Source organism: Bombina bombina, chromosome 4 (assembly GCF_027579735.1).
Source record: "Bombina bombina isolate aBomBom1 chromosome 4, aBomBom1.pri, whole genome shotgun sequence".
NCBI classification, from domain to species: Eukaryota; Metazoa; Chordata; class Amphibia; order Anura; family Bombinatoridae; genus Bombina; species Bombina bombina.
Genome location: NC_069502.1, coordinates 1,049,035,395 through 1,049,061,771, shown reverse-complemented (window position 1 = coordinate 1,049,061,771; position 26,377 = coordinate 1,049,035,395).

Genomic DNA, 26,377 nt, shown 5'->3' with positions numbered 1-26,377 from the left:
CATTTCTGAGAGATTATCAAAAGAGAGTGGGAGGGGGGGGGAGAAAGAGGGGGTTCATCAATATGGGTGGGGAGGGAGAGGGGGGAGGGGGGGCACCTATCGGAGTTTGTCTGAGGCAGAAGATACATGTATTCCTATACCCTAACCTGGGGGAGCCATGTGGTGTTGTGCATTTCCGTCCAGTCAGCCCAGATGATCTAAAACAAGTCACTTCTGTCCAGACTATAGAATATGTCCCTTTCCATAACATGTAGGTGGGCCATATTCCTAAGGATATCGGACCAGCAAGGGGGAGAAGCTTTCTTCCAGCATCTAGCTATACAAGTTTTGACTGATGTTAGGAGATAGACACAAAAGATCTGTTGATGTTTGGGAAGGGCTTGTAAGTTTAAGTGTAGAAGTGCTGTGGCAGGGCTTTTAGGCAATTGTATCCTGAGAGTAGATAGAGTGCGGAAACATAAATTCCACAGATGAGACAACCTGGGGCATTCCCACCAAATGTGGAGCATGCTTCCCTGGGCCCCACATTCTCTCCAGCATTGTGGAGAGGACGTCGGGAACATCTTGGCTAATCGCACAGGGACCAGATACCATTGAAAAATGACTTTATAGTGCGTTTCAAACATTGTCACACAGTGCAAAGATTTTTTGGTCAGGGTAAGAGACCCTTGCCAGGCGCCAGCCGAGATTCTAGTGTGAAGAATAGTGTCCCACTTACTCAGATGCGAGGCCAGGTCAGGGGGCACCGTACCCTCTAGCAGTACGTCCACCCCTCCACATAGATTCCCATGGGGTAAGTGGACGCGAGGTGGAGGGGGAAAAACCCCAGCTAGATAGGAAGCTCTTTATCCTAGAAAGCTCGAAGTGGAGGTAGGGTGGGACATCTTCCCCAGGTCTGTCCCTAGATAACATGAAATAGCCGTCCCCACTAGTCGCGGACCAAAGATCTGAAACTTGTTTCACCCCCATTCTAGCCCATGTGTTGGGGTGTGTCTCAGGGAGGCCTGTATAAAGGCCCGGAATAGATGTAATCGGGGAGGGATGCGGCGCGATCAGCTTACGGTGGCGGATTTTATCCCAAACCGCCAAGCACTCCGTGACCACATAGTTGTGGATGTTCAAGGTTCTACAACTATGGACGGGGTCCAAATTAGATCCTTTAAATAGATATCAAAAGGCAGTGAAGCTTGTTCGATATCCCTCCACCTGTCTTGAGAATGTAGTACTCCCCACTGAGAGATATGCGTGAGCATGGCTCCCTCGTAATACTTTACTATGGATGGGGAGGCCAGTCCCCCCAAATGGACCGGGAACTGGAGTATTTTATGGGCTATCCTAGGGGTTTTATTCTGCCAGATGAATTTGGTGCACTCGCTTTGGAATTGCAGCAATAGGTGGGTGGGTACTCTAATTGGTAGGCACCTAAACAGATAGGTGAGCCGCGGAAGAAACAACATCTTGAGAGAGGCTATGCGGCCCATCCAAGAAATGCTCTTGTGATCCCAAGTATTTTTTAACGCTCGCAGATCTGCCAGCAGGGGTAAAAATCTTTGACCATCTGCTTCAGGTCGTTAGATATTTTAACTCCAAGGTGCGTGATACATTTACTAGACCATTTGAAATCGAATTGCCTCTGGAGGGCCAAGATGTAGCGTTGGGAGAAACCCCACCAGTAGATTTCTGTTTTACGGGCGTTAAGTTTGTAAAAGGAAAGAGAGCCAAAGAACTCGAGCACATCCAGGAGTTTAGGGATTGTACGAAGGGGGTCAGCTGAGAATACTGTCACATCGTCAGCAAATAAGGCGATGCTATGTTTAGAGCCCGAAAGTGTGATACCCACCAAATCTTTGTTGGTGCGTATTGTTTCTGCAAGTGGCTCAATTGCCAGGGCGAACAGAAGTGGGGAAAGAGGGCAGCCCTGCCTCGTGCCATTTCGGATGGGGAATGAAGTTGAATGGAACCCCATCCCCCTAACCGTTGCCGTGGGGTTGGAATATAGGGCTTGGATCGCAAGATGTATGTCAGGGGGAAATTTAAAAACATCTAAAGTCTCCCAAAGGTAGCTCCATCTGACCCTATCAAAGGCCTTCTCGGCATCTAGAGAGATAACCGAGAAAGGCTTGTTCATTCTCGTCGATTCGCAAACTATGTTAATGAGGCGCCTGGTGTTATCTGGGCCCTCACGAATATATATGAACCCTACTTGGTCTGGATTAACCAGGGTAGGCAGAAGTTTGCATATTCGATTCGCGATAAGCTTGGAGTAGATTTTTATGTCCACGTTTATAAGCGAAATAGGTCTATAGTTGGGGCAATAAGATGGGTCCTTGTTTGGTTTGGGGATCATAATGATCTCAGCCTCCAAAAATTCCCTTTTAAAACTTCCTCCTTGTCTGGCAGTGTTAAAAAACCTAAGGAGTAGCGGCACAAGTTCCTGGGTGTAAGTTTTGTAGAACTGTGCGGGAAATCCATCAGGACCCGGGGCCTTAAGAGATTTAAGTCGCTGGATGACCAGCTTAACCTCCAACTGAGTGAACGGATTAGTCAAAGATTCCTGTTGTTCCATCGATAGGGAGGGTAGATTTAGAGAATCGAGAAATTCTCTGATCTGTTGGGTGGAGGCGGGGGCCTTGATCTCAGTACCCTCAAGATCGTAGAGCTTGGAGTAGTTATGTGAGAAGCAGTCCCCTATCTGTGAGGGGAGTTTGTGAATCTTGTTGTTATAAAAGATTTGGTGTATACGAGATGTGCTGTTCCGCTGGCGCAGTTTATTCGCTAACAATGTATCTGCCCTGTTGCCTTTATAGTAAAATAACTGTTTAAGTCTTGTGAGGTTCTCTTGGGTAGGCCGCAACTCTAGATAGTTAATATGCGAGCGCACTGCTAAGATCTGGGATGACAATGCTTCCGTGACGTTGGTTCTGTTAGCAGATTCAAGCAGTCTAAGTCTGCAGTGGGCTTGGGCTAGGGAGAGTCCAGCTAATTTCCTAAGGCGGGCTTGCTTGCGGATGATATATCCTCTGGTTACCGCCTTGATGGCTCCCCAGAGTGTGTCATCTGCAGTCTGACCATTGTCATTGAGTTGAATGAGATCTATAAGATCTCTCCGCAACTCCTCCCTGAAGGGGATTTCTGCTAGAATATTGCGCGGAAGAGACCATCTATTTTTATGGGGACAAGGGTCACTGATTTGTAAGTCCGCAAGTACTGGATCATGGTCGGACCATGAACATAGAAGAATGCTGGATTGGAGCACTGAATCCAGAGTCCCGGCAGAGCAAAAAATATGGTCTAACCTAGAGTAGGTTTTGTGTACCTGGGAGAAATGGGTGAAGTCCCTATCTGTGGTGTGTAGAGAGCGCCAAATGTCATAATATCCAAACTCAGACATGATTGATTTGAATCGTGTGGAGAGAAGGGTCAGTTGGGAGGAGGACCTAATTGGGTTTAACGTCTTGCGGTCAAGTTCAGCATCCCAAATCATGTTAAAGTCTCCTGCTATTATGACTCTGCCTTGTTTATGCTGATCAATCAGCCTCAGGATTTTCCTGAGACAAGCAGGCTGTTGGGAGTTGGGTAGGTAAACTGAGACAAGGGTATGTGTGACATGGTCAAGCTTACAGATTACTATCGTGTATCTGGCCTGGGGGTCCCTAAGTACCTGAATTTCCTCATAAGCTATCCTCCTGTGAATCATGACAGCAGTCCCTCGAGCTTTCTTTGTGAATGAAGAACACTCGATGGTCGTGTATGATCAAGAGTGGAATCTGTTGGGGGAAGCTAACAACCAATGTGTTTCTTGTAGAAACACTACGTCAGGATTATGATGACGCAGCATATGAGAGAGTAAGCTCCTCTTGTAGGGAGAATTTAGGCCTCTGGAGTTGTGTGTGCATATTCGTAAGTGGGACATTCTCTACCTCCGATCCCAGAAAGTATATGGGCGGGAGAAATATCTGGGAGACCTAGACCTACTTCCTAGTGAAAGGTGTGTGAGGGCTGGGAAGTAAGGGAAATGATTAGCAGGTAGAAAGGAAATGTACTGACAGCACAGGTGGAAATAGTCCACCTAGTTGGAACCCTGGCGTGGGTTAACCAGTGGGGGGGGAGCTAAGAGCGAATGTATGGAGAGGGGAGCTGGAAAGTCCAGCCCCACTCCGAAAACTAGATAAATAAGCTATGAAAAGGTAAACCAAAGTGCAAGTGAGTATATATCAACATGTGAGCCCGATAGGGGCATAACCTAAACAGAATAATCCAGGTGAACAGAGAAACCTGACAAGGAACAGTAAATACAATAGAGTCAAAACACATGAACATAATATAAAGAATAGAATGGAGTCGCAAATGATTATATAAGTACATATTTCAGTCAATGCAGGCCCCACTCATTATTACATCGGTGCAACCACAAAGGGTAAGGGGAGTAAGGATAAGAGCAAACCACCATGTCATGTCTGTGGGACACTAAACAGATTGAATACGAAGGCCAGGTATATAGCATTAAGCTGTAGAGAAAACAAAGAAGCACCTAGGCCTGTCATGAGATGGTGGAGTGCGGTCCCACACTCTTATTAGTTACAATTTGCAGTACAATACCTATCCCACTCCATAACCCCAGAAAATAGCAACAGAGGGCAATAAAGGTAGAGGTGAGCACATTTAATCCTATCAGGCCTGTAAAGTATGATGGGCATGGAGGTCTGACACAAAAGAACAATATACATAATTAAATTTCTAAACACATAAACCTAACTTGTATGAAACCATAGAGTATGGCCCAAGGGACCATGGAGGGGCATATGTCAGGCCATATCATCTCAGTTCCTCTGCCCAACTGCATAACACTGTAGGTGGGCAGAAGTGGGCGTTTTGTGACTTGTCAGGTTCCTGGGATGTGGCAAAAGCAAATGTCGCTTATCATGAGGACAAAGACTCCGATTGGGTAGGTTCCAGAGGCTGCAATGTTTTCAGTCTCTTTGGTCTTTGTTCTTTCACCGACCACTTGGGGGCCGAGACTCTCAGCTTAGATTGGGACACAGGGGGTCCCCTGGGGTCTACTGCCATAAGGCCCCACTGGCCCAGGAGAGCGGTTCCCTGAGATAGAGAGGTCACCGTGAATGGTTTGTTGTCCTTTGTGATTATTAGTTTAGTAGGGTAACCCCATCTGTATTTAATGTTTTCCCTACGGAGGATCTGTGTGACCGGCTGGAAGTATCTACGGTGTTGTAGAGTGTGTGCGGATAGATCGGGCAGCAGCTGTATGTCCTTGAACTTCTCTGATATCTGCGGTTTCCGAAAAGCCGCCTGCATGAGCCTGTCCTTGAATGGGAAGCTATGGAAACAGACTATGACGTCTCACGGTTCTCTTGAGAGACAGTTCTCGGTCGTAAGGCTCTATGAGCTCTTTCCATGGTATCATTAAGTCCTTCTGTTGAGCCCAGCAGGTCTTTAAAGAGGTCTTTCAGGAAGGTTTGAATCTCTGTAGGTTGGATGTCCTCCGAGATTCCCATAAATCTTACATTGTTTCTGCGAGCCCTATCCTCCACATCGGCAAGTTTAAATTCCAGTTGGCTAATCTGGTCTGCCAGAGATTCCGAGTATGCCAGCAAGTTGGAATGGTCTGTAGCAAGGTCGTCCTGTTTTCTTTCCAGGGAATCCACCCTGTCCCCAATCTCAGAGATGTCCTTGTGGAGTTCAGCATGATTGCGCTGAATTTCCTTGGTAATGGAGATAGTTTGGTTTGCAGCATTTTTTTAAGGGTTTCCTCCGTAATTAGGTGTTGTGATCTGACATGAGGCGTAAGGTCGGGTTGGGAGCCATCCCCGAGGGTTTCAGAGTTGCTCTGATCCTCAAGTAAATCTTCATTCCGGTCTTTAGTTGGTTGCGTGAAGTGGTCCCGAACCGTTTTCTTTACTGTACCTGGTGTTTTCAAATGTCTCTTAGTGTTATGAGGCATTTTCAAATGAGAGAAGAATATCCTGTACTAAACAGTTGAACCTGGATTAGAGATTGCTAAAGAGATTTATGAGCCCAGCAGGTTGACAAATTGAGAAAAGGAAAATATACATGCACATTAGTATTACATGACTGAGTGGGGCCGGACGTCCACTTATGACCTCTATCTCCCCATGACGGCTTTTATGAGCAGAACACTGCCCTACAACTCTGTATGATTAGACTAAGACGCCGACCCACGTGGAGACAGGGGCCCAGTGGAGCCTACTGCGGATCACCTTTAGTTTATGGTGAGACACCTCAAATAAACCTGGGAGAGATGTTCCCCCTCGGACCCAGGGAAGGGGGGTACGACCTATTGGAAGGGAAAAAGGGAAGTGGAAGTGACCAGCCTGCATGGGCAGGCCGGAAAGGGGGGGTCCGAAGGGGAGGATTTAGTGAAAGCAAAAGTGTTTAACACTCAAATGGGTTTACAGCGTACACTACCAGAGTCAGTGTCTCCCGTCAACCTACTCACAGGGCGAGGGGCTGAGTTTGACCTCTCTTTTGACCGGCAAACAACTTATGTGCAGCAGGCAGGCAGGAGAGACCAGGGTCTAAGCAGTGTGGGTCCCCTTATCCTGAAAAGAAGACGTACAGGTTATGTTATAGCAAAACACTTAAGTAAAATAAGACACTCCACTCTGTGCTAGGGCCACAGAGAAACATAAACTGACGCAGCAGCACATAGAATCACATTTCCAAATCAGCACCCTCTATTAATAAAGTCAGCAGCAATCAATAGCCTGGGCTGCCGTGTGGAAGGTAAACCTCTTAAGAAGCTTATGAATGTCCTGAGAGGGGATTGAGGTGCCTGTAACGTATGGGTGTAGATATCTCTATGCCTTTAAACTGTTATTTGCTGAAGTAACAGATTTGTGCAGTCCAATAAGAGTTAGCAATTGTGGGTTGTTACCTGTGATTTACAAGGGTCACAGGTACTCAGCGTGGCACATAAACAGGGCAACAGGGTATCAGTGGCAGCGACTTACAAGTGATGGATCCAGAAGTCCAGTGCTGCACCTGAATACAGAACCATATATTGGTGTCCACACTTCTAGGCAGGGGCCCTTCTCTACAGGTGGGGTTAGGTATACAGCAGTATAGATCTAGAATTCAGCTTGTGGCATTAATGATTCAGTAAAAGGGACATGCCAAGAGAGTGTCAGTTCACGTAAATGGAAGGGTAAATCAAATGAGTCAGCCTTAAAAAACAGTAACAGTTCTGTAAGGTGTACAGGTGTATTATGGGTAGGGGGGTCTGCATGAGCCCCAGAGGTTGGTTGAAGAACCGTGTCACAGCACAGACCCCAAACAGGTTAGAAGATGTATGCTCCTTGTAATGACACTGGGGGGATAGAGCTGAGCCTGTGCCACGTGCCCAACACTACCAGATTGTAGGTCACTTGGCTCTAAATATCTATGGTGTGTTGTGCTGCGTCTTCTCTGAGGTTAGTGTCTCCCAGAAGGCCAGGGGAACCTCAAATCGGATCCAAATTAAATTGTGGGTCAAGTGGGCCTAGCGCTGCACAATGGAGGCCTCCTCAGGGTACACCTCTCCCAGCCCCCACAGTGCCACCCCGACAGCTAGGGTAACAGAGGAAAGGCTGCCTTTAGCTCCAGAACTAAGTGTCCCCACTCGTTTAGGCAGTGTGAGATAGCTAATAAGATGATCCCCTGTGCAGCATAAATATTGCGTGGCAAAGCTGTGACTCACCCTGTCCCTGCTGAGGTTTCGTCTGATGGCTGCTCCGGTTGGGCCTACTATGTAGGCAAAGTCTTCCCCTGTGTCTCCTCCAGAAGGTAGAAGGGGCGGTCTGGGTAACAGCCCCGCTCAGGCTCCTCTATTCATCCGACCTTGCCGCGTAGCGTTAGGGAGCAAGGCTGGGGCGGCAAGATGGCGGCAAGATGGCGGCAAGATGGCGGCTGTTCCCGCCGCTTTCTTCCTCTGTGTGGCCGATAGGCAGGGCTGGAATCAAAGGCAGTGCCCCGTCAGCGACGACCACCAAACACCCGCAGCAGATTTCCCGGCCAAGCCAGCCGGATTGGGTTCCTCTTGTAAGGCCAGACGTGGCCAGCAGTTTCTTCGCAAGAGCGCGCCGGTCCCAGCGCTCCATCCAGCTGACCTCTGACTGCGCTGCCCACACTGATCACATGCGACAGGTCCCAGGTGTCGCCTGTACCGGAGCGGAGCCCTGACCCTCCGGTACAGTCGGCAAGCACAGGTGGGTGAATGTGCTAAGAGCTGGTAGGTGGTTCAGAGTCAGTCACTTCGCAATGGGGCAACAAGTTCCGTGGAGGTTCCAAAGCAGGGTGCCTGTCAAGATTATAGGACAGGACACCTAGATCAAGCAAATAAGTAATATTTTTAGGGAAAACTAGGCTGTAAAAATAGTTTTATAATGATAAGTTGAGAGGAGCTCTAGCCTGAGATGTCCGCTCTGCACGGCAGTTAGCTCCGCCCCCCTGGAAAATAATTTTAATCATAAATATATGCTTAAACTTATTGTAATAACAGTTATTAAGTCCTAGCCCTTTGTTCAAAAAGAGATATTTAAATATGTTGGGGCAATTATAAAACCATTAAAAGAAGCAGCTTATTATTTTTAAATTATTGAAATCTGATTTTTTTTTATTTTGATATGTGCAACTGAAATTAGATAAATTGTTGGTCAGCACCTGTATATATTTCATACATACTATTTTTTTTTTTTTAAATGTTGATGTAGTAGGAGCAATGTAAACTAAACCAAAAAACCTTCAAATTAGATGATAGCAGTGACTAACTACACTGATATTTATCAACTACAGTCATCATATACCCCTAAAAGGCCAGTTTTAAAAGATAAAGTAAATAAAACAGTGGTGAAAAATTAGTTGATGGTTGAAGAGCAGGAAAATAACCATGTTTACTGATACCTGAATATGCTCACATCCCAGTAATAATCCCAATGAGTAAAACACTACCCTGATAAGGAAAGACTTGTTTTAAACTAATGTGTTTTGGTTATTGTGTATTATGGGTTCCATGGGGTGAAGTATGTGGAAGAGATGGGCGGGCCAATTCTCCACTCCACTATCAGTGTAATTGATTGTACAGGATCCAGTCCAGATTTTACTGGATCCTTTCTCAATGCGTTAATTAAGCTGGAGTGACTTATACTGGAATGAACCAGTGTTTAAAGACTGTTGCTATTCAGATTATATCATGGACTATATTTATACTGGAATGATCCAGGGTTAAAAGACTGTTGCTATTTGGATAATATGCTGAACTATATGATAAAAACTACCTTTTTGATTTGCTGGAGTACTGCTGTGAACACATGTTTAGGTACTGTATACGCTCAATGTCTTCCATTACTAAATCCTGGAATGAACCAATATAAGATCCTTCCTCTATAGGTGGTGTGAATGTGGATGATGGTTTAAGATTGGTATGTATATACCCTTCATATAAGTCCCCCACTAATGTATCAATATCGCTATGGATTACTATGTTATATTTACTATTCATATCATCTGTCAATATAGGTATCCCAATAATTCCTTGATGATTTAATTTTTTTAAAGAAAAGTTTCGCTGAAGAGACAGTTTTCTGGTAAATCTGTTCAAGTCAACATATAGATTAAAAATGTTATGAGTATTGGAGGGTCTGAAGGATAAACCCTTGCCTAATACTCTGATTTCGTCATCAGATAGTTGATGATCAGAAAGATTAAATATTCCCTTTTTTAGTTTCTCCAATTTTTCTTGTTTGGTGGTATTCCCTCTCCTCCCCCATGGCCGTATGGTCTTTTTAGGCCCTGATTGGTTCTTGGGTTTGTATATCTTTCCTCTATTCAGCACATTGGTGCTGCCACAATTGTGAGTACAGCGATATTCATTTATCTATCTGCTTGGTACACCACAGTGTTATACTAGGAAGCACCCTCTGTTTGTCTATGCAAAATATGAATATGTTATTGTGAAGTAGAATCTTCATCCTGTCCAGTACAGAAATTAAAAAAAAATCTCTTGAAGAATTCCAAGGTATTTTCTTTGCATGCTGTATAATGTTTATGGGGGAAGAAAATCAAATGTATCAATTATTTTTGGCTAAAAAAGTAAATATATAAAATAAAATAAAATACTTATAAACTTTGCCATTATATGTTGAGGATGGAGATGACAACTGGCCTCATGTTTGTCGGCTACAGAAACCCAAATGGAAAACAAAATAATAAATAAATATGTTGATAAATAAGGAATCTTTGAACATTATATATTTGCAGTATTTACTTCATGAAGATTATCTTAACAAAAACTGGATGGGGGGATGTGATGGCAACATTGCTGATGTTACAATGAGAAGAGGAGGATTAAAACATTCTTAAAAGATTTCTACATCTTGTATGATGTGTCAGAAACTGTGGAGGCATGAGAGGAGAAATATGTAGTGTTATTAGATGGGTCATGGGTCTCACTTTTTCTTTGTCGAAAACTCAAGTGTTGTAAGTATTGTAAGTGAAAAATAAAAATCATAAATCCCTACAAAATTATTACGTGGATATGACTTATTGTTCAACATAACTTTTCAGCTGTTCCAAAATCATTTTTTAAAACATCTTCTATAAACATGTTATGGGAACCTCTTTTTTCTCCTTTCCATCAGCAACAAAAATATTGAGGCTAGATTTTGCTTAAAATATTGGAGGGGTTTTAACATTAAAGGGCAATATTGGGGCCAGATTGTCCTTCCAAAATATTGCAATGATTTGAAACTGGAAGGGATACTATTGGTGCTAAATGTGTCTACAAGAAAAGTGCAATACTTTTAAAAAGGTAAGGGGCACTGTTTTTCAAACAGCTTTTTGCGCAACTGCTCCTTGACCCCTAAAAGACTTAGAGCCTGATGATCTAAAGCTCCCTGCTCAGGTGAGATGATCTAAAATGATACACACCAAGGGGTGTTCCCTGCATTTCTGTATATGAAGGAGAGACAAGCTTCTATTTTGTATCTTATATTGTATAAATTAGTGTATTTAGGATTGTGATTTCACGAATATTGATTATACTTTTACATTTTTTGTGTAACATTACCAAATTAGGATCATACTTTGTATATTTATGTTGCATCAATTACAAATTAAACTGAAATGTTTTCACTACACTTTAACATGATTTAATTTCTAGTGTAGTAAATATTACGTTTCTGCCAGTGTATTGTGAATTTTGAGCAAACTTTATCTGCATACAGCTGGTGAGATAATTCAGTTAAAACCAGCTGCTATAAAACTCTTACAGCATTTCACAAGACTTTTGAGAGAGCTTCAGACATACTCTGGGATCTCCCCTGTTCAACCCAGGGAATTTCCCTGTCCCTCCCACTTTCTGAAGCTCTGTTTTAATTTACAATAGAGAAAATATAAAGTGCAATGTAAGTTGTAAAAGATACACAGAAACATACAAAGCAAAGTATGATCCTAATTTATTAAAGTAACACAGAAACTTTCAAAACATAAACAGAATTTGTAAAATACTGCTGGATCTAAATATAAATCTAAATGTATTAACATTACATTTAAGCTTTGCACTTTCTATTGTATATAATACAGAAAAACCCAGTTTGATGTATAAAATAATATAAAACACAAAGCACGAAGTGTAACAAAGCTCTCATATCATGAAGTGCTATGTAACACTGGGCTTGTCTCTCAGATACAGAAGTGAGAGAGATCTTGCAGTGTTGGAGAGTTTCACCTTTTTTCTTTGAGCTTTCAGTAATTTCAGCCCCTGTGAAGTCTGCACTACAATTTCTCTCTAAGCAGGAGAATCTTTGATCATCAAGCCCTTAAAAACATCTTTCATAACATATTATGCAAACATGGGTGTATTTCCTGTTTTCGAATCACTTCATACATATTGAGGCTAGATTTGGCTATAAGAAAAGCGCAATCAATTAGATAGAGAAGGGGCACTATTTTGTAATGTGTGTGGGGACAGCTTAATGTGTAGTATACTTCCATCTGCTCCTGGACCAAAAAAGCTTAAAAACATCCTTCATAACATGTTATGGGAACATTGGGGTATTTCCTGTTCTATCATTGGTATTCAATACATTGGCCCAGATTACAAATGGTACGCTAATTCTAGCATGGGGTATAATAGCAGTATCGTTGTAGTGTGCAAATTGATATTACAGGTCTATGGTAAAATAGATTTATCAGAGAAGGTTTAGTGCCACCGACATTACTCTAGTGCACCATTTCAGTTCAATGGCTATGGAAAACATGCTAAATATTGCCGATATTGCAAGTTGAAAGTTATTGGCTGCGCTCAAGCAAAAATCCAAATCGCACTAGAAGAACTAGAGCGCCCTGAAAACTGTAAAGTGTAAGTTAAAAAAAAAGTTTTGGAAAACACATTAACATAAAAGTATTACAGTCAGATATATACATTTAAAATATATATATATATATATATATATATATACAGAGAGAAGTGCGCTCACAGGTACGAACAACTGGCTCAATACAATTGTTAGCCTGTTCTATTGTGATTTACCACCTGGGTGAAGCTTTTTAGCCCAGTAATGCTTTTCACAGAGAAGAAATTTCCTGTAGTATACCAGTCTGATCCCGCCTATTACGGTCAGTCCAGCGCCGAAATACCAGGCAATTCCTCTCTGAACAAGGAACACAGCAACCCCAGACGATCGTTTCAGCCTTCATTGGGCCTCGTCAGTGAGGTGTAGCTATATTCCTCTAAGCACACTGAGCAATGAGTCCACGTCTGGTTGACCCTTTTTTCCCATAGAGAGACTAAATACATACAGAGAGAAGTGCACTCACAGGAATGATAGTATGGAGCTGGTTGTTTGTCCCTGTGAGTGCATTTCTCTCTTTGTGTATTTAGTCTCCCTATGGGAAAAAGGGGCAACGAGACGTGGACTCCTTGCTCAGTGTGCTTAGAGGAATACTGCTACACCTCACTGACAAGGCCCAATGAAGGCCGAAACGATCATCTGGGGTTGCTGTGTTCCTTGTTTAGAGAGGAATTGCCTGGTATTTCAGCGCTGGACTGACCATAATAGGCGGGATCAGACTGATATACTACAGGAAAGTTCTACTCTGTGAAAAGCATTGCTGGCCTAAAAGAAGTTGCACCCAGGTGGTAAATCGCCATAGAACAGGCTAACAATGGCATTGAGCTGGTTGTTCGTCCCTGTGAGTGCATTTCTTTCTGTGTGTATTTAGTCTCCCTATGGGAAAAAGTGGCAACCAGATGTGGACTCCTTGCTCAGTGTGCTTAGAGGAATACTGCTACACCTCACTGACGAGGCCCAATGAAGGCCGAAACGATCGTCTGGAGTTTATGTGTTTCTTGTTCAGAGAGGAATTGCCTATTATTTTGGCACTGGACTGACCGTAATTGGCGGGATCAGACTGATATACTACAGGAAAGTTCTACTCTGTGAAAAGCATTGCTGGGCTAAAAAAAGTTGCACCCAGGTGGTAAATCGCCATAGAACAGGCTAACAATGGTATTAAGCTGGTTGTTCGTCCCTGTGAGTGCATCTCTCTCTGTGTGTATTTAGTCTCCCTATAGGAAAAAGGGGCAACCAGACGTGGACTCCTTTCTCAGTGTGCTTAGAGGAATACTGCTATACCTCACTGAAGGGAGTGCTCCTAATCTCAGCTTGTTACCTGTATAAAAGACACCTGTCCACAGAAGCAATCAATCAATGAGATTCCAAACTCTCCACCATGGCCAAGACCAATTAAAGAACTGTCCAAGTGTTACGGTTGCCTCCAGGCTGGCTGGAAGTTGGACCATAGAAAAGGATGCTCCTAGCGCTCACCAAAGGAGCAGCAGCACCGTAGACACTATAGACTACTGCGTAGCCACCATCAGTAATGCAGACTCTATGAACCACCGCTGCTGGGCTGGTATCTCGCCGTCTGCTCTGCGCCCTGGACCTACGACCAGGCTCCAGTAGGTGAACCTCTTCCTTCTTTAGAGCGAAGCAGGATCAGGAACAAGAGCTCTTACAGGAGCTCAGTAGCTAAGGCAGTATGAAGAGCATAGCAATCCCTGTAGTGAGTATAGCTGTCCCCTACAAATGTGAGTCAAAGCTGCAAGTTAGAGGGTCAGAATAGGTCTGATGTGCTGGAACACACAGCCTGCTTTTTATTGAGGTTACATGCAAAAAAAAGACACTCTCAGGGGGAGGCATAAAATCCCCAATCACACATTTGATACATTTAGATAGAGAGGCAACGCCCTTTTACAGGCCATAGTAGAATTACATTTTTTCAGCAGATAACAATTTACACACAATAAAACAATGCAGTCCACCTTATCACTAGCAGGCTGATTAGACAAAGGGAAGGTTTATCACTAAACTTAATTAGAGCTGATCCCAGCAAACTTGTATTTAGAATTGAACAAAATTAACTCTTAATGGCACACAATGAAAACTAATGCTTTTGTAATAGTGCTCCCTTTCTGTGGAACACTCTGCCTGTGTGGTACTTGGTTCAGCAAGCCCTATCCACTGAACCAAGTGGGAGAAAGCCAGGGACAAGTCATTTCACAGGTCTGGGGACATAGTCTTAAAGGGGCATTGTTCACCAAAGTCACAATATGTCCCCAGACGGTTCTCAAAGGGCCACACACACCCAATAAAAGTTAATATGTTCTCAGGGGCACAATCTTCCAGGGGCCATAGTCATGAGGAAGGAGGCTGGCAAATAGGCTTCTCCAAAATCCAGGGAAGCAGGGCAATTTCCCATTTAAAGGGCCAGTTACAAATAGCAGTTTGTAACATAAGGATGTCAGGGACAAGATTATAGACCTACACAAGGCTGGAATGGGCTACAAGACCATCGCCAAGCAGCTTGGTGAGAAGTTGACAACAGTTGGTGTGATTATTTGCAAATGGAAGAAACACAAAATAACTGTCAATCTCCCTGGGGCTTCATGCAAGATTTCACCTTGTGGAGTTTCAATGATCATGTGAACGGGGAGGAATCAGCCCAGAACTACACAGGAGGATCTTGTTAATAATCTCAATGCACTACGCCGTGAAGGACTGAAATCCTGCAGCGCCCGCAAGATCCCCCTGCTCAAGAAAGCACATGTATAGGCCCGTCTGAAGTTTGTTAATGAACATCTGAATGATTCAGAGGAGAATTGGGTGAAAGTGTTGTGGTCAGATGAGACCAAAATCGAGCTCTTTGGCATTAACTCAACTCACCGTGTTTGGAGGAAGAGGAATGCTGCCTATGACCCCAAGAACACCATCCCCGCCATCAAACATGGAGGTGGAAACATTATGCTTTTGGGGGGTGATTTTCTGCTAAGGGACAGGACAACTTCACCACATCAAAGGGATGATGGACGGGGCATTGTACCATCAAATCTTGGGTGAGAACCTCCTTCCCTCAGCCAGGGCATTGAAAATGGGTGGTGGATAGGTATTCCAGCACGACAATGACCCAAGACACAGCCAAGGCAACAATGGAGTGGCTAAAGAAGAAGCACATTAAGGTCCTGGAGTGGCCTAGCCAGTCTCCAGACCTTAATCCCACAGAAAATCTGTGGAGGGAGCTGAAGGTTTGAGTTGCCAAACATCAGCCTCGAAACCTTAAAGACTTGGAGAGGATCTGCAAAGAGGAGTGGGACATAATCCCTCCTAGAATGTATGCAAACCTGGTGGCCAACTACAAGAAACGTCTGACCTCTGTGATTGCCAACAAGGGTTTTGCCACCAAGTACTAAGTCATGTTTTGCAAGTGGTCAAATACTTATTTCACTCATTAAAATGCAAATCAATTTATAACTTTTTTGAAATGTGTTTTTCTGGAATTCTTGTTGTTATTCTGTCTCTCACTGTTCAAATAAACCTACCATTAAAATTATAGACTGATCTCTTCTTTGTCAGTGGGCAAACATACAAAATCAGCAAGGTTCAAATCATGTTCCCTCACTCAATGTACACATTTATATAAGTGCATTAGAGCCCTTTGTCATTAAACAGATAAAAACATGCTAAAACATATTTATACAATATTTATATTTAATAAAGATTTTAACTATGTATTTACTGTAAATATTTCCTATTTGCTAATGTGAATATGCTATGTTGTTTGCATGAAGGTTGTTTATTTTTATTCTCCAATGACTTTTATGGGGAATGCAAAAAGACGATGGAGTTTGCGCGATCACAGGCTTTAGGATTTTTCCCCCTTTTTTCCCCATTGATCCCTATGGGGAAATACATGCATGTACACACCAAATCTTTAGTTTATTTCTTTCACACTATGAGGGTTAACACTAGTGCCAAATTAGTTGTTTTGGAACTTGTAATAGGAATGCAACCCTGCAAGCGCAAAATTTAAATTCCAAGTGGAGTTTTCGTTTACAAAAAAAAAAAAAATGCACCACTTGTAATCTAGCTCTTACTTAGCTGTTCATGTGGTTATTTTTATGTTAGGCAAACAGATGATGACACCAAAAGAATGGCCAATCATAGGAGTGCCATTAGAGCAGTACTTAATACACAAAAGACACATCACTTCATGGAGAAGATTCATACCGTAAAAGATTTGAGATTTATTCTAATAGATCATGTTCCTATCCCCCCCCAAGAGGGGGTGATAGTAGTAACAAATGATTACAGTTGGAGGCTTAATGGATTTTTATGTTGGACACATTACAACCAAAAGGACTGAATTAAGTATTTATTGGCATTGTTATTTTAGACGGATTATATTAATTTATTTTTCTGCACCCAGGTACTTTGGTAATTTGTGAATGGGAGTGCACTGATAGCCAATAATTGTTATATATAACAATTTAGTCCTCTCAAAGAAATTAAAACACTAGTTAGAAACCTAACATGTTTATGTATTCTAAACCTAATGGTTAGCACATCCCACAGTGGATAAAACAATACAGGAAAAAGACAATAATAATGTAAGGTAGGTGGGAAGGTTTTAGCATCAGCTGCCCTATTATTACATGTACTAAGGTAATATGTACTGCCTAAAGCTTGAATTTAACAAATCTAGCCACATAAATGGATGCCCTGAAGACAGCACTTTGACATTTAATTACTCAAAATACCTTCATGGAAATTACTTGAAAACAACAAATAAGGTTTTCAATCAATGTATATAACTGAATTACAAAATAATATTTTTAGATGACTGAGTCTGCACTCAGTAGCCTTTAAAATGCTTAAAGGGACAGTCAAGTAAAAAAAAAACTTTCATGATCTTAATAGGGCATATAATTTTGAACAACTTTCCAATTTACTTTTATTACCAATTTTGCTTTGTTCTCTTGGTATTCTTAGTTGAAAGCTAAATCTAGGAAGTATATATGGTAATTTCTTAGACCTTGAAGGCCACCTCTAATCTGAAAGCATTTTGACAGTTTTTCACCACTAGAGGGCGTTAGTTCATGTGTTTCATATAGATAACATTGAGCTCAAGCACGTGAAGCTCCTAGGAGCAAGCACTGATTGGCTAAAAATGCAAGTCTGTCAAAAGAACTGAAATAAGGGGGCAGTTTGCAGAGCCAAAGATACAAGGTAATCACAGAGGTAAAAAGTATATTATTATAACTGTGTTGGTTATGCAAAATTGCTGAATAGGTAATAAAGGGATTATCTACCTTTTTAAACAACAAAAATTCTGGTGTTTACTGTCCCTTTAATGCTAAATGCCACTTTTACACTAGCCACTTTAAATGACCAGTTCAGCAGAGCAAGCATCTACCCTATGCTGTCCGGTAATGCAACAAACAGAGACCTTATTTTATTATGGAAAAATAAGGAAGCCCAATGAATTTAATGCTGCTTATGATTTGATTTATTTTTGGGAATGTTGTAATACAGAGGTAATCAATGAGACTATCTATAGTTGGTTTTATGTTTGTAACACTAGAGGTTAGAGCATGATGTTTTCCACAGGAGAATATGTATAAAGTTTAAATCCAAGGAGTTCCACCTTAAATTTGGTGCATGAAGTGTTCTATGTTAAAAGAATAAACTTACACGCAAGACAACTCTGGATAACTAATCTACCTTAACGCAATTTGGTCACATGATGTATATAAACCAATGGCTGTTGAATTGTAGCTTTTAAGTACTTTATCAATAAATAACATTTATGAGTAAGGGCCCAATGATTTAAAGGTCTCTGGGCTAGTGAGATTATTTAAGAATGCTTGACAGTACTTCTAGTCCCCTGGTGGAACGATCTAAAGCCCATTTTTACCCTGAAAATAGGGTGTCTCGCTAAGGGTTGTAGAAAAAAACAATGGCATTACACTAATAGTAAGTTTGGAAATTTATTGTACAGGTATACCCCGTTCTTACAGCGGGTTTGGGACCTGAGCCCTGCTGTAAAGTGAAAACCGCCTTAAAGTAAAACAAGGTGGTTTTAGCTTTCTTTTCACTTGCCAGTGTGTTTAAAAACTTGAAAACATGTTTGAACTAACCTATATTAGAGGTGCAATAGTGCTACGTTTAGTTTAACACCAGCACAGCACAGTATTCAATAAATACTGTACCTGTAAAATAGTGACAATTACTGTAGTAAAATTTGCCAGACTACATCACTGAGACACAGATTGCACTGTAATGCTGTAAACAGAGTGAACTAAGCATAACAAATTGGTGCCTGTCACTTTTCTCGCAATCTCACAATGATTACAGCAAAGTCTTTGGAGGCTGAACTTCAGCTCCACAAAGCGCTGCATTAGTGAAGCGCTGTAAAGTAACGTATACCTGTATAAAACTTTGGACCATTATCAATATAGGTGTATGCATGATTTCTTAAAGTATAACTATCACAATATTATTCCGTTCTCACACATATCTCATAATGAACATATAATCCAATGAACTGGATAATAACAATGTGTTACTGATTCTATTTTTGGTATTACTTGAGCATTTATTTACCACTAAAACAGTAGATGTCACGCTCAGCCGCTGGGAAGCTCCAGCTGTCCTCTCTGTGTGCTTGATTGACAGGTAGTCTGAGTCGCCCCTTCCTGATTATGTCACTACCAGACTTTTTATTCCGGGCTTCCTGTTTCTTCAGTGCCCGTTTGTTTGTTACTCTTTGTGGCTCCTGTGAGGACTTCGCTGTGGAATCTCTCTAACTGCCAAACTCTGCAAAGACTGACTATCCTGGGTTAATCCTCTAACTTCCTGATAACCTGTTGCCGAACATTGCAAGTACTATTTATTCTGTGAATCTCTCAATCTGCTTGTTTTCCTGTTGCCAAAACTCTGCAAATACTGTTTACTCAGTGTAAACCTTCAAACTGCTTGATATCCTGTTGCCAAACATTGCAAAGACTGTTTATTCTGTGAAACTCTCAAACTGCATGTTTACCTGTTGCCAAAACTCTGCGAATACTGTTGATTCAGTGTAAACCTTCAAACTGCTTGATATCCTGTTGCCAAATATTGCAAAGACTGTCTATTCTGTGAAACTCTCAAACTACATGACAACCTGTTGCCAATCCCTGCAAGTACTGATTAATCTGTATTAACCCTCAAACTACCTGTTATCCTGTTATCTAACTCTGCATGTACTGACTATTCAGTATAAACCTACAAACTGCCTGATAACCTGTTGCCAAACTCTTCAAGGACTGACTACACAGTATTAACCCTCAAACTGCCTGATAACAAGTTACCTACTCCTGCATTATTAACTGTTTCTTGTTTACCCTTCCTCTGTCTGAGTATAAGTGACTATCCCTGCTCTCCTGATTCTGTGGAAGTCTTTTCCTGTAACCAGTTCCTTACTCAGACGTCTATTTGGCTGATATATTGAATTACTTTGGACTCAGGCTAACCCTGCTCCATATCATGAGTACATTGTTTTTTAGAGGTTGTCGTGGGGTCACGTCCTGGATTAAATTCAGAGTGCAAGGGTGTTGTTTAAGTTCGCCCTAGCTTTGGGTCTTCTTCTGGACTTTTCCTAACCTGACAGTACAAACGGGCCATAATATGGACCCTGATGAGTTATCCAGGGCTGTGGCTCTACAAGGGCAACTTCTGGGAAATCATTCTGCTCATTTGCAATCTTTGGATTCCAAGCTTGACCAGATTATTGCTCTGCTACATAACCTCTCCGCTCCTTCTCAAGCTACTGTGACAAGTTTTTTTCCAATTCTACTTCCAAGATCACCTTTATTATTTCCCTCATGAAGAATAAGGCTCTAGCCTGGGTGTCTCCTCTTTTAGAGAACAATGATCCTTTACTACAGGATGTGGAATTATTTGTGTCCATTTTTTCTTCTGTTTTTGACAAGCCTGGGAGGTCTGCAGCTGCAGAAGCAGGATTGTTGGATCTGAGACAGGGATCCCTTTCGGTAGCTCAATATGCTATTGAATTCAGGACTTTAGCCGCAGAAACTGATTGGAACCATGTGGCCTTACGGGCAGCCTTTCTCAAGGGACTTTGTGAACGCCTTAAGGATGAACTTGTATTTCGGGAACTCCCCGATTCATTGGAGGGTCTTATCAATTTGTGTATTACTCTTGACGCCCGGCATTCTGAACGTCTTCAGGAGAGAGATAGGAATCGGAGATCCTTTGTTAAATCTTCTTTTCGTCCTCCTATTCGAACCTCAAGTCTGTCTCATAATAATTCCCAATCTCCTGAGTCTGTGGAACCCATGGAAGTAGGAGCTATTAAATTATCAGAAGCTGAACGCCATAGAAGGTGTACTCTTGGATTATGTCTGTATTGTGGTACCAAAGGACATTTACTGAAGGACTGTCCTATCCGGCCAGTAAAAGCCAAGGCTTAACTTTTGATAGAGGGACAGAGTTAAGCCAGAATCCCATGTCTTCTCTCAATTCTAAACTTTTTGTTCCTGTAACTATCTCTTTTGGAGACACCAAGTTTCGAGCTCAAGCCCTCATTGACTCTGGAGCTGCTGGAGTTTTCATTGATTCAAACTTTGCTGACTCTCTCAGGATTCCTCTTCAAGCCAACAGTTAATTAAGGTAACCACTGTTAGTGGACAGCCTTTAGGTTCTGGTATCATACACAATTCTACCATTCCTCTTCTTTTGTCTGTGGGCATACTCCATTCTGAAGTTATTCATTTTGACGTCATCACTTCTCCCCACATACCGTTGATTCTGGGGTTACCTTGGTTGCAGCTTCATGATCCAGTCTTCTCATGGTCTAAAGGAGAACTTATTTCCTGGGGAACTACCTGTTTCAAACATTGCCTGAAAAATCCCTCAAAACCATCTGGTCCTGTCGTAGCTATGGTGGAAGTTCCTGATTCATTGCCTATTTACTATCATGCCTTTAGTGATGTGTTTTCTAAGAAGGAGGCTGAGACATTACCTCCACACCGAATATTTGACTGTCCTATCAAATTGTTTTCAGGGGCTCCTCTACCTAAGGGAAGGACCTATCCCCTGTCTCGTCAAGAAAATGTCTCTCTTGAGGAATACATAAAGGACAACTTAGCCAGAGGATTTATTCATCCTTCCTCATCACCTGTGGGTGCGGGTTTTTTCTTCATTGGGAAAAAAGATGGAGGTCTCCGTCCCTGTATCAATTATCGGGCCTTGAATCAGATTACTGTCAAAAACAGCTATCCTCTGCCGCTCATTTCTGAGTTATTTGATCGTCTTCAAGGTGCTTCTATTTTTTCCAAGTTAGATCTCCGTGGGGCCTACAATTTGGTCAGAATCCGTAAAGGAGACGAATGGAAGACGGCATTTAACACTAGATTTGGTCACTACGAGTATCTAGTAATGCCATTCAGATTGTGCAATGCACCAGCAGTATTTCAGCACTTTGTTAACGAAATCTTCAGAGACTATATAAATCAATTTGTTATCATTTATCTCAACGACATTCTGATCTATTCCAAAACATTACAGGAACATGTACATCATGTAAGACTGGTACTTCAGAGGTTATGAGACAATTCCCTGTTCGCTAAATTGGAGAAATGCTCTTTTCATCAGAGTTCCATTCCCTTTTTGGGTTATATCATTTCAGAATCAGGTTTTGAGATGGATTCTGCTAAACTTTCGGCTATCAAGGACTGGCCCAGACCAACTACTCTCAAAAACCTGCAGAGGTTTCTTGGCTTTGCCAATTACTATAGAAAGTTTATTAAGAACTTTGCTGACATCACGTCTCCACTCACTTCTCTTACTAAGAAAGGGCAAAATTGTAAGAACTGGTCCACTTCGGCAGTACAGGCTTTTGAAACGCTAAAATCCGCATTTTCTTCAGCACCTCTTCTCAGTCATCCAATTCCAGATCTCCAGTTTATTTTGGAGGTTGACGCTTCTTCTATAGCAGCTGGAGCTGTTCTCTCCCAACGTGATCCGACTACCAGCAAGATACATCCTGTGGCGTTCTTTTCGAAAAAATTCAATCCTGCCGAGTTAAATTATGATGTGGGCAATAAAGAGCTTTTGGCTATAAAATTAGCTTTGGAGGAATGGAGGCATTGGTTAGAGGGTACCAGTCAACTTTTTTTCATTCTGACAGATCATAAGAATCTTTTATACCTCCATACAGCTACTCTCCAGGTTTAATTTTGTACTTTCCTATGTTCCTGGTTCAAAAAATTCCAAGGCAGATGCTTTATCTAGGCAGTTCCAATCTTCTGAGCCTTCTCCTTTGGATTCTGAACCTATACTACGTCCAGTCAAAGTTTTGGCTCAAGTATCCTCTTTTCCAGTACAGACTTTAAATGCTGCTCAAGTCCGGGTACCGTCTTCTTGCAAACTACCTTCTGGTATCCTATATGTACCCAAAGGATTACGTCTTAAGATTCTACGTTGGGCTCACAACAACATTTCTGCAGGTCATCCTGGAGTAACCAATACTTTGTGGAAACTGAAGCAGCATGTTTGGTGGTCCACTATGAGGAGGGATGTTAAGGATTATATTTCTGCTTGTGGTTCTTGTGCTTCGAACAAACAATCTTCTCATCGACTGTTTGGTCTATAACATCCTCTTCCTATTCCTCATTACCTTGGTCTCACTTATCCATGGACTTCGTTACAGATCTTCCGGTTTCTGCTGGAAATACGACCATTTGGGTAGTGGTGGTTCTCCAAGTCTGCTCACTTCATACCTCTTCCAGGCTTGCCTTCAGCTCAAAGACTTTCTGAACTCTTTGTTCTACATATATCTCGTTTACATGGTTTTCCCACTGACATAGTCTCAGATCGCAGAGTTCAATTTGTTTCCAAGTTTTGGAGGTCTTTTTGTAAGCACTTTGGAATCAACATATCTCTTTCTACTGCACATCATCCTCAATCCAACGGACAGACTGAGCATGTAAATCAAGCCTTAGAATCTTATCTTAGACATTATGTAGACCATCACCACTCCAACTGGTCTCAGTTATTGCCTTTGGCGGAATTAGCTCACAACTCACACTATAACGCCTCATTACAGACCTCTCCCTTTAAGGCAGCTTATGGTTTTGAACCTAGAACCTTTCCTATGATTACCAGTTCTACTGAAGTCCCTGGAGCAGATCGTATTGTGAAAAATCTCAGTAACCACTGGCAACTCATTCGTCAAAATCTACTATCCTCTTCCTTAAGACACAAGAGATATGCTGATCGCAGAAGGTGTAAGGCTCCTTTACTTTGTACTGGAGACAGAGTATTTTTATCCACCAGATTCATACGTCTAAAACAACCTTGTACTAAGTTGGGTCCTAAGTACATTGGACCTTTTCGAATTGTTTCTAAAGTTTGTTCTTCTGCATACTGCCTGGCTTTACCCAAGACTCTCAAGATCCATCCACTGTTTCATGTCTCCTTACTCAAGCCAGTCATCTACAATCGGTACTCTATCAAGAGTAAACCACCTCCTCCACTTTCCGTAGAGGGTACTTCTGAGTTTGAAGTCAGCCAGATTTTGGATTCCAAGCTACGGGGCAATCGGCTGTACTATCTGGTCCATTGGAAAGGCTATCCTATCTCTGAACGATCTTGGGAACCAGCCTCTCATGTTCATGCTCCAGCTCTTGTCAAGTCTTTTCACAAGAAATACCCTGCCAGGCCCAGTGGGGTCCCCCGGAGGGGTCCTTGAGGAGGGGGCACTGTCACGCTCGGCCGCTGGGAAGCTCCAGCTATCCTCTCTGTGTGCTTGATTGACAGGTAGTCTGAGCTGCCCCTTCCTGATGATGTCACTACCAGACTTTTTATTCCGGGCTTCCTGTTTCTTCAGTGTACTCTATCAAGAGTAAACCACCTCCTCCAATTTCCGTAGAGGGTACTTCTGAGTTTGAAGTCAGCCAGATTTTAGATTCCAAGCTACGGGGCAATCGGCTGTACTACCTGGTCCATTGTAAAGGCTATCCTATCTCTGAACGATCTTGGGAACCAGCCTCTCATGTTCATGCTCCAGCTCTTGTCAAGTCTTTTCACAAGAAATACCCTGCCAGGCCCGATCGGGTCCCCCGGAGGAGTCCTTGAAGAGGGGGCACTGCCACGCTCGGCCGCTGGGAAGCTCCAGCTGTCCTCTCTGTGTGCTTGATTGACAGGTAGTCTGAGCCGCCCCTTCCTGATGATGTCACTACCAGACTTTTTATTCCGGACTTCCTGTTTTTTCAGTGCCCGTTTGTTACTCTTTGTGGCTCCTGTGAGGACTTCGCTGTGGAATCTCTCTAACTGCCAAACTCTGCAAAGACTGACTATCCTGGGTTAATCCTCTAACTTCCTGATAACCTGTTGCCGAACATTGCAAGTACTATTTATTCTGTGAATCTCTCAATCTGCTTGTTTTCCTGTTGCCAAAACTCTGCAAATACTGTTTACTCAGTGTAAACCTTCAAACTGCTTGATATCCTATTGCCAAACATTGCAAAGACTGTTTATTCTGTGAAACTCTCAAACTGCATGTTTACCTGTTGCCAAAACTCTGCAAATACTGTTAATTCAGTGTAAACCTTCAAACTGCTTGATATCCTATTGCCAAACTTTGCAAAGACTGTTTATTCTGTGAAACTCTCAAACTGCATGTTTACCTGTTGCCAAAACTCTGCAAATACTGTTAATTCAGTGTAAACCTTCAAACTGCTTGATATCCTATTGCCAAACATTGCAAAGACTGTTTATTCTGTGAAACTCTCAAACTGCATGTTTACCTGTTGCCAAAACTCTGCAAATACTGTTAATTCAGTGTAAACCTTCAAACTGCTTGATATCCTATTGCCAAACATTGCAAAGACTGTCTATTCTGTGAAACTCTCAAACTGCATGACAACCTGTTGCCAATCCCTGCAAGTACTGATTAATCTGTATTAACTCTCAAACTACCTGTTATCCTGTTATCTAACTTTGCATGTAGTGACAATTCAGTATAAACCTACAAACTGCCTGATAACCTGTTGCCAAACTCTTCAAGGACTGACTACACAGTATTAACCCTCAAACTGCCTGATAACAAGTTACCTACTCCTGCATTATTAACTGTTTCTTGTTTACCCTTCCTCTGTCTGAGTATAAGTGACTATCCCTGCTCTCCTGATTCTGTGGAAGTCTTTTCCTGTAACCAGTTCCTTACTCAGAAGTCTATTTGGCTGATATCTTGAATTACTTTGGACTCAGGCTAACCCTGCTCCATATCGTGAGTACATTGTTTTTTTAGAGGTTGTCGTGGGGTCACGTCCTGTATTATACTCAGAGTGCAAGGGTGCGCCCTAGAATTTGGGTCTTCTTCTGGACTTTTCCTAACCTGACAGTAGAAGTCCACAGCACCAAATAAAGAGGAATATTCTTGTCTTTATGTCTTTTATTTTCTTTAGCATAGAAAGCATATAGGCACACAGCAACAACAAAAGCAAAGTTTCGGGTTATTCACCCTTAATCATGCTAATTATTAGCATGATTAAAGGTAAATAACCTGAAACGTTGCATTTGTTGTTGCTGTGTGCCTATATGCTTTCTATGCTAAAGAAAATAAAAGCCATGAAGACAAGAATATTCTTTTTTATTTGGTGCTGTGGACTTCTGCTATTTTGGTTACACTGAGTGGCCTTCTACCACTTGCACCAGGTATTGTGCTGTTTGTCTATACTGGACTATTTATTTAGCACCAAGATTGCATATTATTTGAGTGATGATGCCAATCCTAATACTTTAGTATATAGCAGTCAGACTCTTACTGGTTTTTAATCGTATGCCCATTTTTCATGGTTATTTTCAATAAAAGTTATGTTTTATTTATTTCCCAGCCTCACATGAGTCTGGGCACAGAGCGCTGTATTATGCATCGCTTCTTTTGGAACTCTATCGAAAAACATTTTTGGCATTCTGCATGTAGTTTACTATGTACTTCTTTTAACAGAAGGTGTCTAAGG